Raw genomic sequence first — 22616 nt, forward strand, 5'->3', positions numbered from 1 at the left:
TTTACAACAAGTATCCCGTGATATTCGGGCTGAATCGGTTCACCCGGCCTCCAAACTTGTACTTCACAGAACTTCATAACTTGCCCCGCATGCTATGGTCGAGCAGGGCCCACTTGTCAGGCCGGCTAATATCCTGGTTGGTGGGGACCTGTGGATGCCCTTATCCCTCAAGCCCTTGAGCAATGTGGAGTCGAACAGGGGCCTGACAGATGCACAACGAAGCTTGTAATGTACTCAACTGAAGTTGCGGTTTCGTCATAAGGATGGAGAGGCTGCGCAGTGCTCAATAAAGAAAGAAAAATTGAAGCTTCCATAGGCGTATGACCAAATGCATGTGGCTATGCGACTGCCAAGCTTCGGGATGCCTGACATCTTGTAGACTGAAGGGAAGTACATGGAGGAAGTTGCAAGATGCATTCCATATGGACTAGCCCCCGCGCATTGAAGCGATTAAAGTAATTGGTCCAATGGTCAAGCATTCGTGCAGTAGTTGTATTGTGAGGTTTCAAAATATGGCATCCAGCGCCCGAGCGCATGGATTGGCAGAGTCATAGAGGCACGCCAATCTGAAATAGGTACCTAACCCCCGAGTGTGAGGACCGGCAGAGCCAAGAAGGCACACCGACTTGAGATAGGCGTCTAGCCCCCAAGCGCGAGGACTAGCGGAGCCACAGAGGCACACCGATGTGAAATAGGCACCCAGCCCTCGAGCGCGAGGACTAGCTGAGGCACGCCGACCTGAGATAGGAGCCTAGCCCCCGAGTGCAAGGACTGGAGGAGCCAAGTAGGCACGCCGACCTGAGATAGGCGCCCAGTCCCCGAGTGCAAGGACTAGAGAAGGCAAGGAGGCACGCTGACCCAAAATAGGCACCCAGTCCCCGAGCGCGAGGACTGGCAAAGCCAAGGAGAAACACCAACCTGAGATAGGTGCCCAGCCCCTGAGCACGAGAACTAGAGACTTAATGGAAAACCCGCGGGTTCCATTCATCGTGTGTGCCGTAACGGGGGACCCGCGGATTTCATCGCTAGGTTTACGCTGTCAACTCCTTCAAAAGCCAAAGGGCCATGGTTTCTTTTTCATTTCAACTTCTCTCGCCTCCAAACACCGCCACCGCATCCACCATCGCTAGGTCGCACTGCCACACCCTCAAATCAAATGCGAACCAAAGCAGCAGCCATTACGCCGCCATCTCGCAAACCAAAGCAGCATCCGTTGCGCCACGATCTCGCATCGTATGCGAACCAACAGGATTGGAGACTGAAGAAATGGACAACGAGCAAGCACCGGATCCGTCAACCTACTAGATTAAGTCTGTGTGACGAAGGAGAAGATCCAAGCGTTTGTCGACTGCGGCCTCCTTGGTCCCAAATTTGTTCTCGAGTGGAAGGCAACCGTGGGCCAGAAATTTCCCACCAAGGATCGAACCGAGGCTGTCGTCTTCGTGGCATTCTTCGAGCAGGGATTTCGGATCCCTGCTGGAGATTACTTACGCGGCCTGCTAGATTACTACAAAATTGAGTTAGTGCATCTGAACCCTAACTCCATTCTGGACATCGCCTTCTTTATCTACTTGCGCGAAGCTTTTCTCGGCATTCCTCCCCATTTCAATCTATGGCACTACTTGTATCAACTGAAAGTGGTGACGACGAAGGGGAAACCAAGGATAATTGGCGGCTGTGGATTCTCGCTACAACCAAAGAGAGTCACCGAATATTTTGATCTGGAACAAACGGACACGAACAAGGAGTGGCACAAGGAGTGGTTCATCATCACCAACCAGAAACCGTAGCTGCCACCCCGCCTCGGGTTCGCACCCATGAAAAGTTCGGAGTGGTCAAACCAGCTAACCTCCAAGGAGATGGTCCAAGTGAGGCAGCTCCTAAAGGAGATGGTCAACCTGAAGGGACATGGGCTCACAGCAGGAGCAGTGAGCATCAATTTCTGCCAAAGATTGACACAACCAATCAAGGATAGGGTTCATCCGGTGTATGAGTACTCGGGTCTGTTGGATGTGACCCAGGAGGTCCAGCAGAAAGTTAACTGGGAAGACGTCACCGGTCGGGTGTCCGAGTTCTCTTGCGGCATCATCAAGAACAAGCACTGCCCCAAAGTATATTCCCTCAAGAGGCCGGCCGACCTAGTAAATTGTCCTATTTTTCTTTGCTTTGCATTTTCTCTACCTGATCCTATTTATCAAAAAGAGCAGAGAATCTAAGTTCTTCTATCCGGCACCACTTCCCGGGGGTGCCAAGCCACAACAGCCCAAGGTCTGCCCCACCACCTGCTGCCCTCGACTGGGAGTCAGCCTCATCTATCAACATCTCCGACGAGGATGTTCTGGTCCAAGGCAGCGGGACGGAGGCTGGGAGCGCTACTCCTGTTGAGCGGTGGATGCCCCAGGCTATGCACAAGGTGGTGGATTCCAAGGTGCCAGAGGTGGAGAAGAGAAAGCGGAAGAAAAGAGGGGCCACTAAGCCCATGGCGTCGTCTGTGGCAACTGCCTCTCCTGTCGAAGCCTCATCTGGGGTATTAAGTGATGACTCAAAGTCGCCCAACCCAGCCACGAAGAAGAAGAAAGCCGAGCTCCTTCAGACAACTGCTGCCGGCATGGAGAAGCTCAAGGAGCGGCTGAAGACAGAGATCCATGGGGGAAGGCAGAAGGAGTTGACCCTACCGGCGCTGGTGCCTCTTCGCCCTGAGTTCTGAGCAATGAAAAGCACATTGTGAGTATAGTCATGACATCGTTTATTGTTGAAAGTTTGTTTGTATATTGCTTCACTCTATCTCTACACCGCACCGACCGAGCAGGATGCTGGCATCGGGACCCAGGCAGAAGGTTGAATTCCTGATGTAGCCCTGGGGACTGCATCTGCGTCTTCTATTTAGGCCGGATGCGGGAGTGGCCTAGTGGTGGAGCTTGAGAGGCTAGAGAAAAGGACTCCTTCACGTGAAGATGCTACCGGGGATGCCGCCGCTTCCACACCCGGGGCCGCGGATGCTAGCACCGAGGTGCAGATGGAGGAGACCTCATGGAGGCACCGGTTGATGCCAAGGTGGTGGGCTATGACACCGACGTCGATGCCTATAAGCAGGATGATCCCACCACCCTAAACTTCTTCAATACAGCCCTGGAGCAAGACGTTGCCAATGACAAGAAGGATCTTGCCGACCTGAAGCAAGCTTCTGCTAAGGTGGAGGATATTTTATACGTAAGTTGGCCGACCTAATTTGGTGTTGATCTTCATTCCTATCTTTTGTCTTTGAATTGCTGGAGTGACTTTTGTACAGAACCTGGCTGAGCATGCGCATGAGAGGGCGGATGTTGTCTACCGTGCTGAGGAGTATCACCTCAGAGTCGAGTGCCTGGAGGCTGAGCTCAAAAGGGCCAAGGAGGATGCCATGGAGCAAATCCGACAAAAATATTGGGAGCTTGCTGACTAGAGACGTATAACCAAGGAGGTCCAGGGCGATCTCAACCCATGTTGAATGGTACGGCTTCGACCCTTGTTAATATTCTAGTTTGGGTAGATGTGGCCGGTTCCTATTCTTAAACCTTGGTAATTTGCAGATGCCCAGAAGAAGGAGGAGAGCCTCAAGAGAGACCTCAAGGAGTGCAAAACTGCCAATGCCCGACTGCAACAAGACTATGACATTGTTGTGCACTGTGAGTATGTCGTGTCACAGAAACTTGCCTTTGAGGCCGGCTTGTGCAAGGACATGGACCGGTGCTTGATTGCAGCAATGCATAGTCTTCAACATGATTAGGTGATCATTACAGGGTTGGCGGTGGAGCTGGAGGACCTGCGGTCGGCCGCGGGCTATGTGACGAACATGGTCCAGCCCGAGGCCAACCCTACCAAGCTGACGCCACTGCTGGACCATTTGAAGAGTGCTCCCGATTGGCTGAGGGCCCTGATGAAGGAGACCACCGTGGAGTGCGTTAAGAATTTCATTGCACATCTGAAGATGCATTTCCCTTGGCTGGCCATGGAGCGCATCAGAGCATGGGTTGCCAAGGACTTCAATCCTAATAACCTTCCAGAGTTGGCCGACCAATATCAACAGGCTGCGGAGGATGTAGTCAATGAGCTGAACTTGTAATGAAAAACTATGATATGCATTAATCTGTGTCATGAGACAAGTAAACTAGTCGATTAACTTAAGCAAATAGAAAGGCTCCATCCCTCCTTTGGTGTATATGATAGGACATCATGTAGCTTAGGCCTGTAGCCGCTAAACGCCTAGCCTTGCCTGGCCAGCACTCTGCTAAGACCGGATCTCGAGCTTGTAGAGGAGGTGAATGCAAGGTTGTCTGGGTTTCGCAATTTAGGATGTCGTCCACACGAGTTAGTCTTACTACCGTGAGAGGGGTAGGAGAAAAGGTGAGACCCAGAGGTTGGCACGTAATGGGGGAAGCCCCCAAGCGCAACGGCAAGGGTATGGTCTGTCGATCAGGTTGGACAACCCCCAAGCGTGAGGAAGAGCTCGGGTAAGAAAGCAAGAAGGTAGTAGGTACACAAAGAACCTCTGGGGTTTTATTTATTCAATGTGAAAGGTTTAAAGAGTACATAGCTTTTACGTCCTAAGGGTAGAAGTGTCACAAATGTTGGGTGTTCCATGGGTTGGGGACGCCTGAGCCGTCCACCCACTGCAACCGGTATGTGCCGGGCTGGATGACCTCTTTGACGATGAAGGGACCCTCCCAGGAGGCCAACAGCTTGTGCATGTCCTTGGTGGACTAGATCCAGCGGAGCACCAAGTCGCCAATGTTGAATGAGCATTCCTGGATGTTCCTGTCGTGGTAGCGTCGAATCTGCTGCTCGTGCCGTGCATGCTGGATGAGAGCCGACTCTTTAATGCTTCACCCTCCTCGTAGTATTGGATCTGCGGAGTGCCGAAGGCCACGTCTGTTGGCAACACGCCCTCGAAGGCATATACCAGGAAGAAGGAAGTATAGCCGGTAGCCTGACTCTTTTGGGTTCGGAGGCCCCAAATGACATGGGGTAACTTACGAAGCCATCTGGTGGCGTACTTGGATGCATTGTCAAAGATGTGAGACTTGGAAATTAGAAGACCATCCCATTCGCACATTCGACTTGGCCGTTGCAGCGTGAGTGAGCTACTAAAGACTAGTACACATCAATCAGGTTGTCCTGGCAGAAATCCCAGAACTCGGATCATGTGAATTGCTTGCCTAGGTCTATGATGATCCTATTGGGGACCTTGAAGTGATGGATGAGTTCTTTAACAAACTGAGTGGCTTTGGCCAACTTGGTGCTGGTGACAGCCTTGACCTCGATCCACTTGGTGAATTTGTCAACTGCCATAAAGATGTGGGTGTATCCACTCGGAGCGGTCTTGAAGGGGCTGACCATATCCAACCCCCAGCATGCAAAGGGCCAGGATGGTGGAATGGTGCGTACAGCTTGGGCTGGGAGGTGCTCCTACTTGGAGAAGAATTGGCATCCTTTGCACCTCTGGACGAGCTCTTTTGCATCGGTGATAGCGGTTGGAGAGTAAAAGCCTAAGCGGAATGTTTTCTTGACCAGACTACCCAAGGCGGCATGGTTCCTGCATGAACCTAAGAAGGTTTCATGGAGGAGTTCGAGGCCTTCATTAGGGACGATGCATTTCATCAGGATCCTGGTAGATGTAGCCTTCCTATACAATTCTTTGCCGATCACAACGTAGGTTGTGCTGTGTTCTGCGAGTTTTTCATTCTTAGCTTTATCCTTAGGGGACATGTTGTTAGTGATGAATGCAATGAAGGGTGCTCGCTACTCTTCCTCCACCTCGATCATCAAGACATCGACGGAAGCTGGGTCAGCCTGTGGCTGGGCATTGCCGTCAGCTTGCTCTGGGTCCACGATCTTGATGGAGGGTTTTCTCAAGGTCCTGGATGAACACGCCGGCTAGAACTTGGGCGTGCTTTGAGCCAAGCTTGGATAGGATGTCAGCGGCAACGTTGTGTTACCTAGGGACATGATGGAATTCGAGGCCATCAAAGTGAGCCTCAAGTTTGGGGACCTCAGCGCAGTAGGCATCCATGGTTTCCTTTGTGCACTCCTTGGACTTGTTGACCTGCTCGATTACAACCTTGGAGTCACCGTACACAAGGATGCGCTTAATGCCGAGCGAGGCGGCAATGCGGAGCCCGTGTATGAGGGCCTCGTACTTGATGCTATTGTTGGTAGCCTTATAGTGGATCTAGAGGACTACTTGAGCTGCTCGCCTTTTGGGGATATGAACAGGACCCCAGCGTCGTCTCCTTCAAGGTGGAGGGCGCTGTCGAAGTACATCGTCCAGTGCTCTAGCCTCTCCAGGGAGGGTGGCTCTTGAATCTCAGTCCATTCAGCGATAATGTCGGCCAGGATCTAGGACTTGATCACATGATGTGCGCAGAAGTCAATGTTGAATTCCCTGAGTTCCACAGACCATTTGATGACTCAGCCGTGGACATCCCTGTTGTGTAGGATTTCGCTGATTGGGTAGGATGAAACCACTCGGATCTTGTGCGCTTGAAAATAGTGATGCAGTTTATGGGAGGTGATCAGGATTGCGTAGAGCAATTTCTAGACCTGCGCGTAGTGGACCTTAGAGTCACTTAGGACCTCTCTGACGTAATATACCAGCCTTTGTACCATGTGGGCATGGCCGGGCTCTTCACGTTCTATGACTAGCACCATGCTCATGACATGTGTTGTCGCGGAGATGTACAGCTGCAGTGTTTCTTGGTCGGCCAGGGCCATCAAGATGGGAGGGGTGGAGAGGCATGTTTTGAGTTCCTCGAGGGCCTTGCGGGCCTCGCCATCCCACTCGAACTTGTCCACCTTCTTGAGCAGCTTGAAGAAGGGGAGTCCCTTATCATCGAGCTTGCTGATGAAACAGCTAAGGGCCGCCATCATGCCTGTGAGCTTCATGACATCTTTCTTGCCGGCCAGCTGCGCCATGTTCCTGATGGCATCCACTTTGATAGGGTTGGCTTCGATGTCACGTTGGCTGACCATGAAGCCCAGGAGCTTTCCAGATGGCACACTGAAAATGTATTTGCCCCGGTTTAGCTTTCGATAGGCCACAGGCTGTCAAAGGTTTGGGCAAGGTCGGTGATGAAGTTCTCTTCATCTTTGGTCTTGATGACCACGTTGTCAACGTAGGCCTCTACGTTTTTGCCGAGTTGTTTTTTGAGGCTGTAACAACCTAGCTTAATTAAACTATGTTTAAATCTTAAATAAAGTCATTATAACTTAAAGAAATACTTTGGTAGTGGTGAAGGCAACTAAAAAGACACTTTTGCCCCTCACAAGCTAAATCGCTATTTAAATAGTAACTCAAATTTTCTCTTAAGAACTTAAAAATATGTCCAACTAAAAGTTATACAACTCAACTTTCCCAACAACTTTTATTTTTGGTGTTTTACCTGAATATAAGTAGAAGCCCTTCAAAAACTTGAAATTTGAATCTGTGTTAAATTAAGAAAAACAATTGAAGTCCCGATTTTGGGGCTCTTTATTTCGAAATGTCTAATAAATACTCAAGCTGAGCTCTATACCAAAGTTTTAGAGCTTTGGGACATTAACAACTTATATTAAAGAAGTAAGATCTAAATCTGTCCTAAAAGCCTTCAAAACCCAGGTCAAAGCCAACTAGTTCGGTCAACCCAGCCCCTTTTGGCAATCCAGGCAAAGTTTGGAAAATAGCCCAACCTGGCATCTTAGCGTGTGCTTATCTCTCAAAAGTTGAGCAGAACATCAAAAAAACCCTTTATAAGAGTTTGAGAACTAAGCTGGTGCAACAACTTTGTTAATTGGACTTTGGTCTAATTCGCATCAGAAGCTTTTCAATTTTTGAGCTCAAGTCAGCCAAAGACCCAAAAACTGGAAAACAGGCGTTCTTCCAAACTTTGCAGCTTTGAATCTCCAAATCTACTGCAAATTTGAACACGGTTCAATTACAAAAGTTGAACTTTGGTCTGAGGACTACAACTTTGGTAAAGGGAGTTAATGTTGTGCGGTTCAAGATTTGGGAGATTTTGCGCTTGGAAATTGGCCCGGGAACGGATCCTGCAAATTGATCGGGACGGCTGACAAATGAAGCGACCCTTCGCAATGCGTGGATGTCGTGGGATTAGGTTCACCATGCATGGTTAAGAAATTCAAATCGATTCTTTTACCTCTCACAGTTTGGGACTACTTGATCGCTATGCTACACTGAGTAAGAATGAAAGCTGATGATGATATAATATGGTTACCTGCACTATTTGTTTGTGAACTATGCTTGTTTAGTATAGTTGCTAACTTAGATTGGTAAATGAACCTAGAATTTGTGGCTAAAATATTGAAAGTAAGGACATACACTAGTCGATTTTGGCAAAAACCAATCCCTCTAGCCAAAAAGCTTGCATGTCTAGGTGTCGGTGGAATAGTACCACCAGTTCGTTAACTCTTGTTGAGTGTAGTCGCTCAGCCTTGCTGTGGCATATCTCTTTTCAAGTGAGCTTGCTACAAGTGGCACTTGGCTGCCCCAGCTTCTTCCTGGGTGGACGGTTGAGTGGGATCCCTCCTCGGACGGTGAGGACCGGGATCATTGATGTCATGATCGGCTTCGTCATGATATTATGCAATGACATCTAGCTTCCGCTTATGTATTTCTGCTTGAAACTCTGCAAACTTTGCTTGAATTTCGAACTTAAGGTTGTAATAATTTGATGCACTTATTTGATTTATATGGACTATTGTAATCTCTAGAACCACTCACCTTCGTGTGAGCTATGCTTTCTCGATCCTGTGTTAAGTGGTTTATCGGATGAAATCCGACGGACAACCGGGTTAACTTGATTAAAGTATATGATTGCGTGTCGGGTGACTTAAGTGTACTTTAGCTAAGTTAATTTGGGCAGTTCCGCCACAGAGGCAACCTTGGATTGCCTTCTGGTAGGTGGCGCCGGCATTTTTTAACCCAAAGGTCATGGTGTTGTAGCACTAGATGCCATAGGGTGTTATCAGCGTAGTCCTATCTTGGTTGCTGGGGTTGTGGGTGATCTGGTGATAGCCCGAGTAGCAATAGAGGAGGCATAACAGGGTGCAACTAGCTGTGGAGTCCACGACTTGATCGATGTGAGGAAGGAGGAAGGCGTCCTTAGGGTGCCTATTGAGATCGGTTTAGTCGATACACATTCTCTATTCACTACTTTTCTTTTTTAGAAGGACTGGATTTGCTAACCAATCGGAGTGCTTACATTCACGGATGAAATCGGCAGCTAAGAGCTTATTTATTCTACCCTAATGGCCTCCTTGCGATCTTGAGAGAAATGGCAAAGCTTCTGCTTAACCGACCTAGCTGTGCTGCTCAACTCCAAGGAGTGCTCAGCTAGCTCCCACGGGACCCCGGGCACATCGAAGGGTTTCCACATGAATATGTCCGAGTTGCCCCGGAGGAAACTGGTGAGCGCGTCTTCATATTTTGGGGAGAGGTCGGCCCCGGTGAGGGCAGTCTTGGAGGGGTCTTCCGAGCCGAGGTTGATCTTCTTGACTTGCGGGTTGGGCTGCAGCGCCATGGGCGTTAGGTTATGGGCATCTCCGACTATAGCAAGTACTGGACTGGTGAGATGGAGACAAAGTGCACTTCCCTCCTGTATAGCTTGTGCTTGCACCTACTACAGAAAGCTTTGGGGCCGCTGATGATAATGTTGACCTTCCGCTCAGTGCACTGGAACTCACCATTATCGTTTCTGACACCCTAATTGGCATCAAGGTTGCGCTGGTCATGGCGCTCTTCTCTGCGTTGGTCGTTGCGGTCATCGCGGTGGCCGTCATCGCGGCAGCGATTGTCATGGCAGTTGTCGTGGCGGCCATTGTCGCGACGGTTGTCACGATGGTTGTCGAGGTGGTCATCCCGGTGTGGCTGCTTGTATTCTACTAGAGCGCCGAGTTCTTCTTCAGGACCGAGCAATTGTTGAGGTTGTGGTGTGCATCCTTGTGGAAGGGGCATGGAGCGTTCAGCGTATCATCGAACTCCTCGTGGAGGAAGGTTGTTTGCCTTGCAGGGTCGGCTTCAGTGGCAAGGACCTCAAGGGCCCTCTTCTAAGGTTCGGAAGGCTCTGGTCTGGGTTGGTGCTAGTTGTCTTGATGGGTCGGCGATTCATCGTCATCATTGTGGTGGTGCTTGCCATCCTGGAATTGGACGTGCTCAGCCTCATTTGTGTCGGCGTGAAGGTTGACAATCTGCATCATGTGTCCGACCATCTTTGGATCGACCTAGAACATGGCGCAGAACATCAATCTGTTCTTGAGGCCAGTGCAGAACTACCAGATGATGTTCCGGTCTTCAACGCCGGCCAACCTGTTGCGGTTGTCAAAGAAGCGATTGACGTACTCACGGAGAGTTTCGTTCTTCCACTGGCGGACTTGGCTGAGGTCTTGAGGTCGGGCGTATGTAGCCTGATAGTTCTAGATGAAGGCTTTGGTGAGCTGGCCCCATGTGTCGATGCAGCCTCATGGGAGGCCTTCCAACCATACAAGAGCTATGTTTCCCATCACCACTGGGAAGTGGCGGCCATCTGGTCATAGGTGTCATGTGCAGGCTTGACCGTGGTGCAGTATGTCTTCAGCCAAATCTTCGGGTCGGAGCGACCATCCTACTTCTCATTGATGGCTGTCTTGAAGGTGGGTGGCCACTGGACAGCTCTGAGGCAAGACGTAAACGCAGCGAACCAATGGATGTCCATGTTGTCGTCCTCCATGAGACGGCAATGTACTGGCAGGGCCCTGGGCATGCATCGTTGTCATGTTGGGGGTGGTTTTAGGCATTGCCATGGGCACCACAATGACGGTCGTAATTGTCGCGGTGGCGTAGCTCCTCCTCCCAGCGGTTGCGGGCCTCCTGCTCCGCATCGCGATCTGGTTGGGTGCCGACCCTGGAGCATTGAAGTCATGGTCATACTGGGCGCGCCGATGGAGCTCCGCCTCATTCCTCTCCTGGTGGCAGTTGTTGAGCTCACCACGGAGGTTGCAGCGGTTGCAGAGGTTGTCGCGGAGGTCGTGGACAGGTTGCCGACCTGGCCAACCACAGCGTTCACCATCTCCTCTTTTGTCGTGGCTGCGGTTGTCCTAGTGGTGGTTATCTGGTCGATGGTCCTCATCGTTAGGGTGGTGGTTGTTGCTTTGGGACTGCTCCACCTCCTCTTCTTGAATAGGTTCCAGCCGACCTCCCCTACGGTGGCCGTGAACAGCTTGGCTGCGATCGCATCTACTGTGAGTAGATCGGCTTTGGGAGTGCCGGGTAGATGTAGATCTGGAGTGTGATGACCAGCTTCTTGAGCGTACTGGGGCTTGGGCCCTTTCCTAGATCTGGGTATTGGTGACACGAATGCGCGCCAGGATTTGTTGTAGTTGCTTCAAGTTTGGGAGGTTCTCTAGGTTGGCAAAAACAGCCCCCAAGTTGGCCTAGGGTGTGGCAAAGATGTCGTGGACGTTTTGCTCGAAGTCGTTTTGGAGGTTGCGTGCCCACATGGGGTTAGGGCACCTACGTCTCCTTGGTCGATGTTGTCACCGCCGATTGGGTGCGCTGGCGGAATGGGTGGTGTCGGGGATACATCCCCAGTACCCGCAAGGAAGGAAGAAGTCAGACTCCTACTAGGATTCCCCTGTAATCCGACTAGGACTAGTCCCGTGTACTCCTACTAGGACTCCTCCTTGTAATCTGACTAGTACTTTGCCCCCTGGAGTATATAAAGGAGGGCAGGGGTACCTAGCTCGGCAGGTCATACCTCAACACCCAATCCTCAGGACCAGAACATACATCAATACAAACCAACACACAGGACGTAGGGTATTACGCGATCTAGCGGCCCAAACCTGTCTAAATCGTGTTTCTTGCGTCACCATTGATTCCTTGATTCTCGACGACCCTTACCGCATAAAAGACCACCTAGGGTACCCCTAGGCGGGTTGCCGGTCTAAAACACTGAAAGCTGGTGCACCAGCCGCTGCGGGAGCAGCAAGCAGTTGATGAGCTTGCTCGGCTCGTTCCTACTAGCGCCAAACCGCATGATCATGGTTCCAGGTGTTGCGGCCTTCCTCCTGGGAGGAAGTTTCACCATCTTGTGGAGGTTCGTTATTGGAGACGAAGACTTCCCAATCTACTGGGGTAAAGCTTACATCTTCACCCTCGCCGTAGGAGTTTAGAGTTAAGGCGAAACGAGGAACCTGAAACTCACTGCAGTTCAGAAACTGAGTGGGTTCGAGTGGGTCATCAGATTGGATCTGGAACGACTACGTGAGTTTTTCAAAAAACACGGTAGGCGAGTTCTTATGGCCAAAAGAGGCACGAGAAGGACCCTAGCCCGACCTCCCAGAGCGTAGAGCCGACTCAGAGAGGTTGATGCATTCATCAATGGTGCTGCTGATGCGATCTAGCCCTGCAATTAGATCAGAGGGCTCTGGTGGGCGGGTGGCCGCGAGGATGTGCAGGACCCTCTCCATGAGAGAAAGGTCACCGACCTGCTAGATGATCATAGCGATGATCCTTGGGTGGAGACCTTATGCCGCCAATGCAGATTCAACGGAGGCTGAGTCAGCGATGGAGTCGGAGTCCACCGGCATGCTCCCGAAGTGGAGTTTGCCTAGGCGCCAAGGTTGGTGAGGAAATCCTTGATGCTCTTGGGGAAGATGACGTCGAGGCGGGATGCCATCGAGCTCACTAGGGAGGATCTCACGATCACCCCTACCTCTGGCACCAACTTTCGGATTTAGTGACCGGCTGTCCACTTGGGGGTTACCCAGGTGGTAGATTTGTAGGTGGGGGAGATTGTAAGATCAAGAACTCGCATGGTAACATAGGGGCGCAATATATAGGCAGGTTTGGGCCTCTGGAGAATAATACCCTACGTCCTATATTCTGGTGGGTTGTATTATTGATCGCAAGTGCGAAGAGTTAATGTGCCCTCAGGGGGCGCCCCTAGCCACCTTATATAGGCTAACGACCTAAGGTTACAAGTTGGATAGTGATGAGGACATCACCTGCTCGGATACAACCACATTAGTAACTTTTGATTCACAGTTGAAATAATTCTTTACTATGATTGTATTTGATACATTTGATGAATTGATGTTGCACCATGATGTGTGTTCGTTGTCAATTTCAGAAATACATACATGGATCAAAAATAGTGTTAAACACACATGGAAGGTATGGAGAAGAAAAGAAGTAGATTGGGGGCCAAGTACAAGTATTCTTAATGTCCTCCACCAGGCTACCACGTCACTTTTGGCCCAAGGAAAGAAAGAGACCCAATCCAACATGTTTTGACGCTGGATTCGGACTGCAGCTCTACCCCAAATTGCAATGGCCGCCATGACCTCATCCGAACTCCGTTTTGGGCATTCAAGTACTCTTTAGAATCCTTATGAAGTTTATTTTTATATGGATTTGGACTCATATCCATATCTATTATGAGTCATCCGTAGTCACCAAAATACTACCGAGAGGTTTTCGGTCAACAGGTGTTGCGTCTTCTTATTTTGGCCCAATGGGCCGTGTATCAAGTTGGGTCCATTAGGGACATATCCTAGTGTTGCAGCACAACCCCAGCAACCTCTTAGTCATTCTCCTAGGTGTTAATAAGGATTAGAGTCACCACAAATAGATTGGGTTTTGTTTTGATCAAGTTTAGCTCTTGCTACTTGCTTCAAAGGGCGCGTGCTGGATCAGCCACCCGTTTTCCTGTCTTTGGAACCCCACCTTATTGAGATTGAGTTGGAAATCTTCATCTTCATCTAGTAAATTCAGTACTTGTTATACTTGTTCTTGCTAGTTCTTCGATTGCTTGCAGGATGAGTGCCCTAGTGGCCGGGTGACGCGCTCCACAAGATCACGGCAGCCATTGGACGTGGTGTATTGGTTGCTAAGGCGCAGCTTGGAAGGCTGTAGTCAGACTGTGAACATCGTCTCCATCAACTAATCGAGTTATCCCATGCCTCTCATCGAAAGATCGGGAATCAACCCTAGCGGGTTCATATTAGTTGGTAATCAGAGCAAGGTTTATCGGTGAGAGACTTCCAATCCTTCGCTGTTTTACTTTCCCATAGTCCAGAAAAGGCTAAAAAAAATTAGTAGATTAGTTTACCCGCAATCCTATAAATCCTTTGATCCTTTGCTAGCACTGCTGAGTTAGGGCTTGTTAAGTTTTCAATTGCATCGGTTGTGTCGAGTTGCTGGTCTTAGTGTCTTTTCCTTTAGAGTTTTGACTTCTATCACGTTTTGGTTACCACGACATCCACCATCACCATATACATCATTGTTGCGTTTCTGCCACCACGGATCCATATGATGTTCGATTTGGGATATTAAATACAATCTAGAAAGCTGAAGTTGTCTTCTTTCCAACGGATCTGACCTTGTAGCAAAATTCGTTCCAGCGCTCCGCAATCTTCCTAGATATTTTCATATCTGTTGTATTAACAAGAGTTGTTAAATCTGAATTTCAAAGGGGGTGTGTGTGATAGCCTTATTCTTTTGGTTGTTATAGTACCACACAAAAGTTTTAGGCTCCTGCAAAAAAAAAGGAAAAAGAAAGAAGAAGAAAATAAAGAAAAAAGACAAGAGAAGGAGAAGAAAAAAGGGCCTGAATCTGTGAATGTATTATTTTTCCTCATGCTGTGCTAGTTGCCCTTTTTCAGTGACTACCTTTGTGCCTAGGCTCACGTCTCTATCATGGTTTAGCCTAGGACCAGCACAGTACCGCCGTTGAATGATTACTCAACTTGCTTTTGTGACTAACGTGGTGCTAGTATATTTCCTTACTTAAGCCCACCTACAGCTCCACATATTCGACTACAGCTTGACAGGTTTTTTGTTGCTGCAGCACCGATACACTTCGCTCCACGGTTGTAGACTTGTTGGTTGTCGTCACCTCCTATTTGGCTTGGTAAGAACTTGTAAGGGCATGTTTTTACAAGTTGAGTTTGAGAGAATTACAACCGACACATCCTTGTAATTTATAGGAGATACATATTATTTTTGTATTTCTTATTTTCTACTAATCATGGCAAGTAATACAGAGATTTTTGAGCTGTTGAAACTAGACTCTCATATTCAAAATGTCATTCAACACTTGTCGTTATATAATGGTAAGTTTGATCCTAAAGCTTACATTGATTGGGAGCTAAAAGTAGATAATGAATTTGATGAGCATGACCTGTCCGAGAAACAAAAAATTTATATTGCCTGGATATGCTTTGCTAGAATGAAAACACATTTGTAGGCACAACAAAGTTCTAGAATCTGGGGAAGACTTCAAATTTCTTTTTAGAGATGCATTCATTCATAAATATAATGCTAATTGTTTGCTTGCAAAATTAGTCAACTTGAGGCAAGATAGTAGGACTGTGAAAGAATACTTCTATAATTTTAAAATTTGTATCATGTTTGGTGGATTAGATGAGTGCATTGAAGATGTTATGAGTAGGTTCATGAGAAGGCTCAATTCTGAAATTCAAACCTTGTTAATTAGCAATTCTTATAGCCATATTGGTCAATTGTTTTGTCTTGCTCTCAATGCTGAAAAGGAGATTCTAGTATCTGTGAATAATTGCAAGAATAATGTAACTCATAATGTCCAAAATTTGTCCACTCTGCATGCTAATGAAGAGCAACAAATAGTGGAACCCACTGTCGATTTTCCTTTGTCACAAAATGAATTACTTGTTGTTCCTTGTGATGAAGAGGACTTGTGTGCAGATGATTCTTTTACTCCTATGCCACAAGTAGTGAATAAGTGTGATAATTTTAGTTTGGAACCATACAAATGTGCTGAAGATAAGCTTTTTCATCCTATTACTTGTGCACAAGATGAACTGAATTTGCTATCCTCTTTAAATACTTTGGGTTATATTGAATTTGATATTCTGTGTAATCTAAATTGTCTAAAAGAGAAACTTAAATTTGATTCTAGTTTGCCAAATTTTAATCATTATTCGCTTCATCCAATTGGCAAATACGATAGCAAAGGCGAATATTTGGTGCATAAAGTTTATATTTGCTCTAATCTGAAATATCCTTTTGGACAACAATACCATGATCAAATAGAGGGCTAGACTAACACTAATAATGTCTTGCAAAGTTTTCCTAGTTTTTCCCATATGCAACAGGGTAAGGTCAAAGAAGGGTGATGAGGACATCACCTGCGAATCAAAAGTTACTAATGTGGTTGTATCCGAGCAGGTGATGTCCGCATCAGATAGGATCTAATCCTAGTCGGTTGTTACAAGGAAATCAATCTGAGTCGATTTACAACAAGTATCCCATGATTCTGGGCTGAATCAGTTCGCCCGTCCTCCAAACTTGTACTTCACGGAACATCATCCCTTGCCCCGCACGCCATGGTCGGGCAGGGCCCACTTATCAGGCCGGCTAGTATCCTAGTCGGTGGGGACTCGTGGGTACCCTTATCCCTCACATACTATATAATTGCAATTTGAGGCATGCATATAACACATAATGACATAATTCTCTCATATAGTACATAACAACTATATATTTACAACTCTAGATTCGTATTTTTTAACCTAACGCGCGCTTGTGGCCCCAAATTCTCCCTGCATGTGCCCAATTATCCCTTGAAAGCATGCTCCTTATTACCTACACCACAGTCTAAACATGTGTTTAAGTGTGTAAACATGTTTAGTTCTCATTTAGTTTCAAAGTTTACACCGTTTTTTGACTAGATTGACCATCTACATGCATTTACCATCTAATTCAATGACTAGGCCCTAAACTACACGCATACCTTCTGTTTATAGTTTGCACATGTTTAGGCAAACACTAGCATGGGTTAAGAAGATAGAAATTGATTGAGCGACATAAAAAATCAATCAAATTATGTACATTAGATCCTACAACAAAAGCAAAGACAACAACGTAAAAACATTGAAGACAAGAACAAAAACAACAAAAACATTTGCGCTCCGAGCCACCCATTAGCCTCCACTCTAACACATCAGCGTTAGAGGTTGAGGTGGCGAGATTTGGGTAGAGTGGCCATAACTCATAGGAGGACATACTGCTCCTCATCAACCTTAGCGGCGGCATGCATTGTAGCTTGGGCAGGTCAAACGCTGGGCGTGCTATGGCAAGGACAATTGTGGCCACGAAGCTCACTCTACCTGCACGCGTCAACGTGCTTCCTAGCACACAAGGTGAGAAGCGAGTGGCTCGAGGGCACAGGTAGCGATAAAAACAGGATGGGAAAATCCCATCCCGACCAGCACCGTGGACCGCCTAAACCGACCGTAGACCATTTCCTTAGGAAAAATGGGAAACCAGAAAAGAACCGGGAAAAAACGGTGGGAACAGGACTAGAATCGGTTGGGGTCTTTTCCTGACCGGATTCTCGGTTCTTGGTTTTGGTCGGGAATATTCCAGTGGGAATTTCCATATTCGTGGACCTCGTTCCTCCATTTCAGCCAGTAGGTAAATCACTCAGCCCAGCCCAACTACGCCAACTCCCTCCTCGTGCAACTGTGCCCCACCCACCCCCAACCCCTCTCCCAACCCTAGCCGCCACCGCACCCAACACCCCTCTCTCTCACACTCAGTCTCTCATCTATCCTCTGTCATCTCTCACTCTCCAGCTCTCTGCTCTCCTAGTCTCCTCCAGTCCTCCCACCACCGGCCACCAAAGGCCCCCGTCCAGCCATCCCCACTCCCCACACGGCCACACTCCCCAAGCACCCAGGCCCCTCCGCCGCCTGCTGGGTCCTGGGCTGCTAGCCATGGCCGGTCACCACCAGGCGGGCACCGTGTAGGAGTCCGTGCGTGCACGGGTGCATGCCCCTCCGCTGCCTGCTGGGTGCTGGGTTGCTGGCCATGGCCGGTCGCCGCCAAGCAGGCACTGGGCAGGGGTCCGTGCGCGCATGGGCGCACACCCCTCCGCCAACTGTTGGAGGTATGCCCTAGAGGCAATCATAGAGATGATGATATTCCATTTGTATCCATGATTGATATTGTGTTCCTTGAATATCCAATAAAGGCTACTTGAATTGATTTGCAATTATGTGAATTGTATGTGAAACTCTTTACTTGTATGGTTATTCTAAAGCTGTCCCTAGTCGGAGTTCATGTGAGGACACACATGAATATTACACTAGCACATGTATTAGTTGATGACTATGTTTCACGAGTCATGGACATGGAGATGTTGAACTAATAATGTGGGCACATGTGGAGACATGTGCTAGGACTGACCTAACACGAGAAGTAGTTCTCTCTTTACACAACATGTATGCTTTGTCCTTAGACCTGAGATTGTCGCATGTACTCAAGATGTGGATCGACTTACTTAGGGGCTATCAAACGCTACGCCGTAACAGGGTAGTTATAAAGGTAGGTTTCGGGTTTGTCAAGAAGCATGCTATGAGACATGGTCAATCAAGATGGGATTTGCCCCTCTCTGTTTGAGAGTGATATCTCTGGGCCCCTCGAGTGATCGGATCCGAAAATGCATGGCCATGCTACGTACGGTTAAGAGTTAACCTACAAAGGGATTCCGAATCATAGGATCGAGTAAGAGTGGTCGGCTTGAAGCTAGACCAAATATTGTTAGGCAAAGGGAATAGCATATATATAATGTTGTGATGGTTCGTCTGATATGATCTCCGTATGCGTATAGGAGTTGGCACGTCTTGCTAGAGGCCGCTAGCGACTGTTGGGCTGAGTAGGAGTACTCGAGCCATGTCTATACGTATCCGAACCCATAGGGTCACACACTTAAGGGGCTAGAAGCCCAATTCGGATGTGATCCGAGTTGAATTAGGTTTAAGAGTACTAATGGGCCTCGGACCCAGAGGCCCGTTAGGAACCTCTATAAATAGAGGGGTGGGGGCGCCCTAGGGTTTACACCTTTTTGGCGAAACACATCTGCTGCGCCTCCCACGCCCTCGCCTGTTGGAACTCGTGGACCTAGCAGTCCGGCTTGAAACGCTTCCTTCCTGCACATGTGGATACCTTGGAGGTGTTGCGCCTGCAGCACTTGGACAAGCCACCGATGAGCCACCGACGAGCCACAATGAGCCGCCGACGAGCCACGACAAGCCGACGACGAGCCACGGCACGAGGGCGATCTTGCTGCACATGGACGAGCTGCTGAGGAGCTGTTGGGCATCGATGTGATCAACTACGTACGACTACGCTAATCGACTTCGTTGCATCGACTCAAATTTACATCTTCTGCATTAGTGCGTCGAATGGTAATCCCATGATCCTTATACGGCAGTTTTCCTAGTTTACGAGGTAGAAAAATTTTGATTTGCGCTAGTGTAGCCTACCTTGTATCCCAATAGTGGTATCAGAGCCGTAGCTATTTAGTTTTGGATTCGGGATGTGTGCATATGGAAATATGCAAGTTTTCAGTTTGATCTATGTCCTGGTTTCATGTTCTTGCTGCAATGATTGTGTAACGACATACTCCTACCGGTCGGGTTTCCGCCATCGGAGTTAAGTGATACACGTAATGGCAGTTGCAGCGAGCGAAGATCAATGTGATTGGTCGAATCGAGATCCAGGTTCATACGCCAAGCACATGAGATGTGCAATAGTAGATTGGATCTACTACCGGGTCGGGATTTTGCCATGTGTGTCTGCTTCGGTAAATCAGCCGTAACTTTTCGGTACGACCTCGGATCGGGGTGAATTTTATATGAAAATTGATCTACACAAAAAGTTACCCATGAAATTCAAACACTTTGCCATTTTTGACAAAATTAGATTTCCAATTTTGGCTTGGAAGATGGAGTTTCGGGCCTCCGAAGTTTGGAACGTTAGAACACCTAACTCTGTTTTGCAGGATGTATGTATCTTGTGATCAGTATGACCCTTTTGTGTATGTGTGCATGTGTGTAACTTATTCGTGACCTGCGTGTCGCATGTACAGCAACACGGCTGGAGCCATATGTGTTGTCACTTTAATGTATTTAATGGTCTGCGTACCAATCTGTGATGATCCAAGCAACTATATAATCTTCATTACTAGCTTCTTTACTAGCTATTAGGCATAATAGCATGTTCTAGTTCTTGGAGGACTCATCACCAGGAGGATGGTGCACATGGAACATGGAGATGGAGATCACCATGGTGAACAGGTTCTGTGGAGATGGAGATCACTATAAGAAAAGGGGCCATACTGTGTCACAACCGTGTGAATGCTATTATGTTTATGTTTTACTTTCTGCATGTTGTGATGTTAGAAGTAGAACGATCCCTCACAAAGTTTAAGTTAGTATGCCCTCCCAACTAAAACTTGCACCGTCCCATGTCTTGTACAATTAGTGGTGGGTCTACGAAATTAGGGTGCCACTAGTTTTCCTTGACTAGACGGGTTTGTGTCGGACACTTACACGCATAAGGGTTGGTTTTCTTAACAAGGTTATCTTAATGGTTAAGGACCTTGGGGCATAAAGGTTGGGTGCCGAGACATAGAGATGTCACCCAATAACAGGAGTCATATGTGATATGATTAGCAAGAAGTTGCTTACCGATCTATCTTGTTTGCTAGCGGTGATGCTAAAGCTCACTAGTAGACTTGTTAGTTGTGGATCCTGAATCACTAAGTATCAATAGAGGGATATTGATTTTAGTGGGAGTAGATTCTGTTAAAACTGTTTAATGTGATTTTCTCTATCATGGATACGTTTGTCTTAGTGTATTTTGCATTACTTTTGCTGTAGATTAAATGGCACCTAGCAGCACTACACCGTTTGATTTGGGTTCGGTCCTTGAGAAGGAAAAGTTGAATGGAACAAACTACTCGGATTGGATCTGTAACCTGAGAATTGTTCTTAGGGCTGAGAAAAAGGAAGATGTTCTAGACAACCCACTACCAGAAGAACCTGCTGATGATGCACCTGCTGCTGCTAAGAATGCTTACAAGAAAGCATATGATGCTAACCTCGAAGTAAGATGCCTTATGCTTGCTTGCATGGAACCTGAGCTACAGATGCAGTTCGAAACAAACCATAAGGCGCACGATATGATCGTGGCGCTTAGAGACATGTTCCAAACATAGGCCAGGACTGAAAGGTTCAATGTGTCTAAGGCCTTTGTGGAGAGCAAGCTAGCAGAAGGCACTGCAGTAGGACCACACGTAATCAATATGGTTGGTTACACTCAACGGTTGGAGAAGTTAGGCTTCCAACTGGGCCAAGAGTTGGCCACTGATTTCATTCTTTCATCTCTTCCGCCTAGCTATGGGAACTTCATCTCGAACTACCATATGCATGGGACGGAGAAGGGTCTGAATGAGCTGTGTGGCATGCTTAAAACAGTAGAGGCTGACATCAAGAAAAGTGCTTGTAGCAGTCATGTGATGGCTATACAGACAAGCCTAGCTTTAAGAAAAAGGGCAATTCTTGGAAGAAGAAGGGCAAGGCTGGAACGTCCAAGCCAAACCCAGCGCCCAAGGTTAAAGCTGGACCTGGACCTGCTCCAGACAAAGAGTGCTTTTACTTTCATGAACTTGGTCACTAGAAGAGAAATTGCAAGCAGTACCTAGCTTCGTTGAAGAATGGCGGAAGTAAGAGTACTTCCACCTCAGGTACGCTTGTTATTAATGTTATAGACAACATATTTCTCGCTGATACAATTATTAATTCTTGGGTATTTGATATCGGATCTGTTGCTCATATTTGCAATTCGATGCAGGGAATGATAAGAAGTAGAAGTGTGGAAATAGTAGAAGTTGATTTCCGTGTGGGCAATAATGCAAGAGTTGCTGCGTTGACCGTCGGGATGATACAACTCCACCTCCCGTCAGGATTTATTATGGAGTTGAATAATTGTTATTTTGTTCCTAGCTTGAGTCGAAACATTTTGTCTCCTTCATACTTGATGAAGGATGGTTATTCATTTGCAAGTGAAAACAATGGTTGTGTGATCTCTAAGAATGATATGTTTATGGCTTTTGCACCTATTGTGAATGGATTGTTTGTTTTAAATCTTGATGGTTCACATGTCTGTAACGTAAGTGCTAAAAGGCCTCGGCCTAATGATTTGAGTCCTACCTACTTGTGGCATTGTCGTTTGGGTCATATAAGTGAAAAATGCATGAAGAATCTCCATTCTGATGGACTTCTAACTTCATTTGATGAGGCACAAGTCTGAAACCTTTGAAAAGTTCAAGGAATTTCAAAATGAAGTTGAAAATCAGCGTGGCAAGAAAATTAAAGCCTTACGATCTGATCGTGGAGGCGAGTATTTGAGCCACGAGTTTAGCAATCATCTAAAGAGTTGTGGAATTGTTCCACAACTTACGCCGCCTGGAACACCTCAGAGAAACGGTGTATTCGAGCGACGTAATCGAACTTCGTTAGACATGGTTTGAGCAATGATGAGCTAGTCGGACCTACCATTGTCATTTTAGGGATACGCTCTAAAAACAGCAACTTTCACACTAAATAGGGTACCATCTAAATCCGTAGTTAAGACACCATATGAGATGTGGACTGGAAAAGTTCCCAGTTTGTCTTTTCTAAAGATTTTGGGATGTGAAGTGTTTGCCAAGCGACTTCAGTCGGACAAGATCACACCCAAGTCAGATAAGTGCATGTTCGTGGGATATCCAAAGGAA

Source organism: Setaria italica, chromosome III, assembly GCF_000263155.2.
Source record: "Setaria italica strain Yugu1 chromosome III, Setaria_italica_v2.0, whole genome shotgun sequence".
Taxonomy (NCBI): domain Eukaryota; kingdom Viridiplantae; phylum Streptophyta; class Magnoliopsida; order Poales; family Poaceae; genus Setaria; species Setaria italica.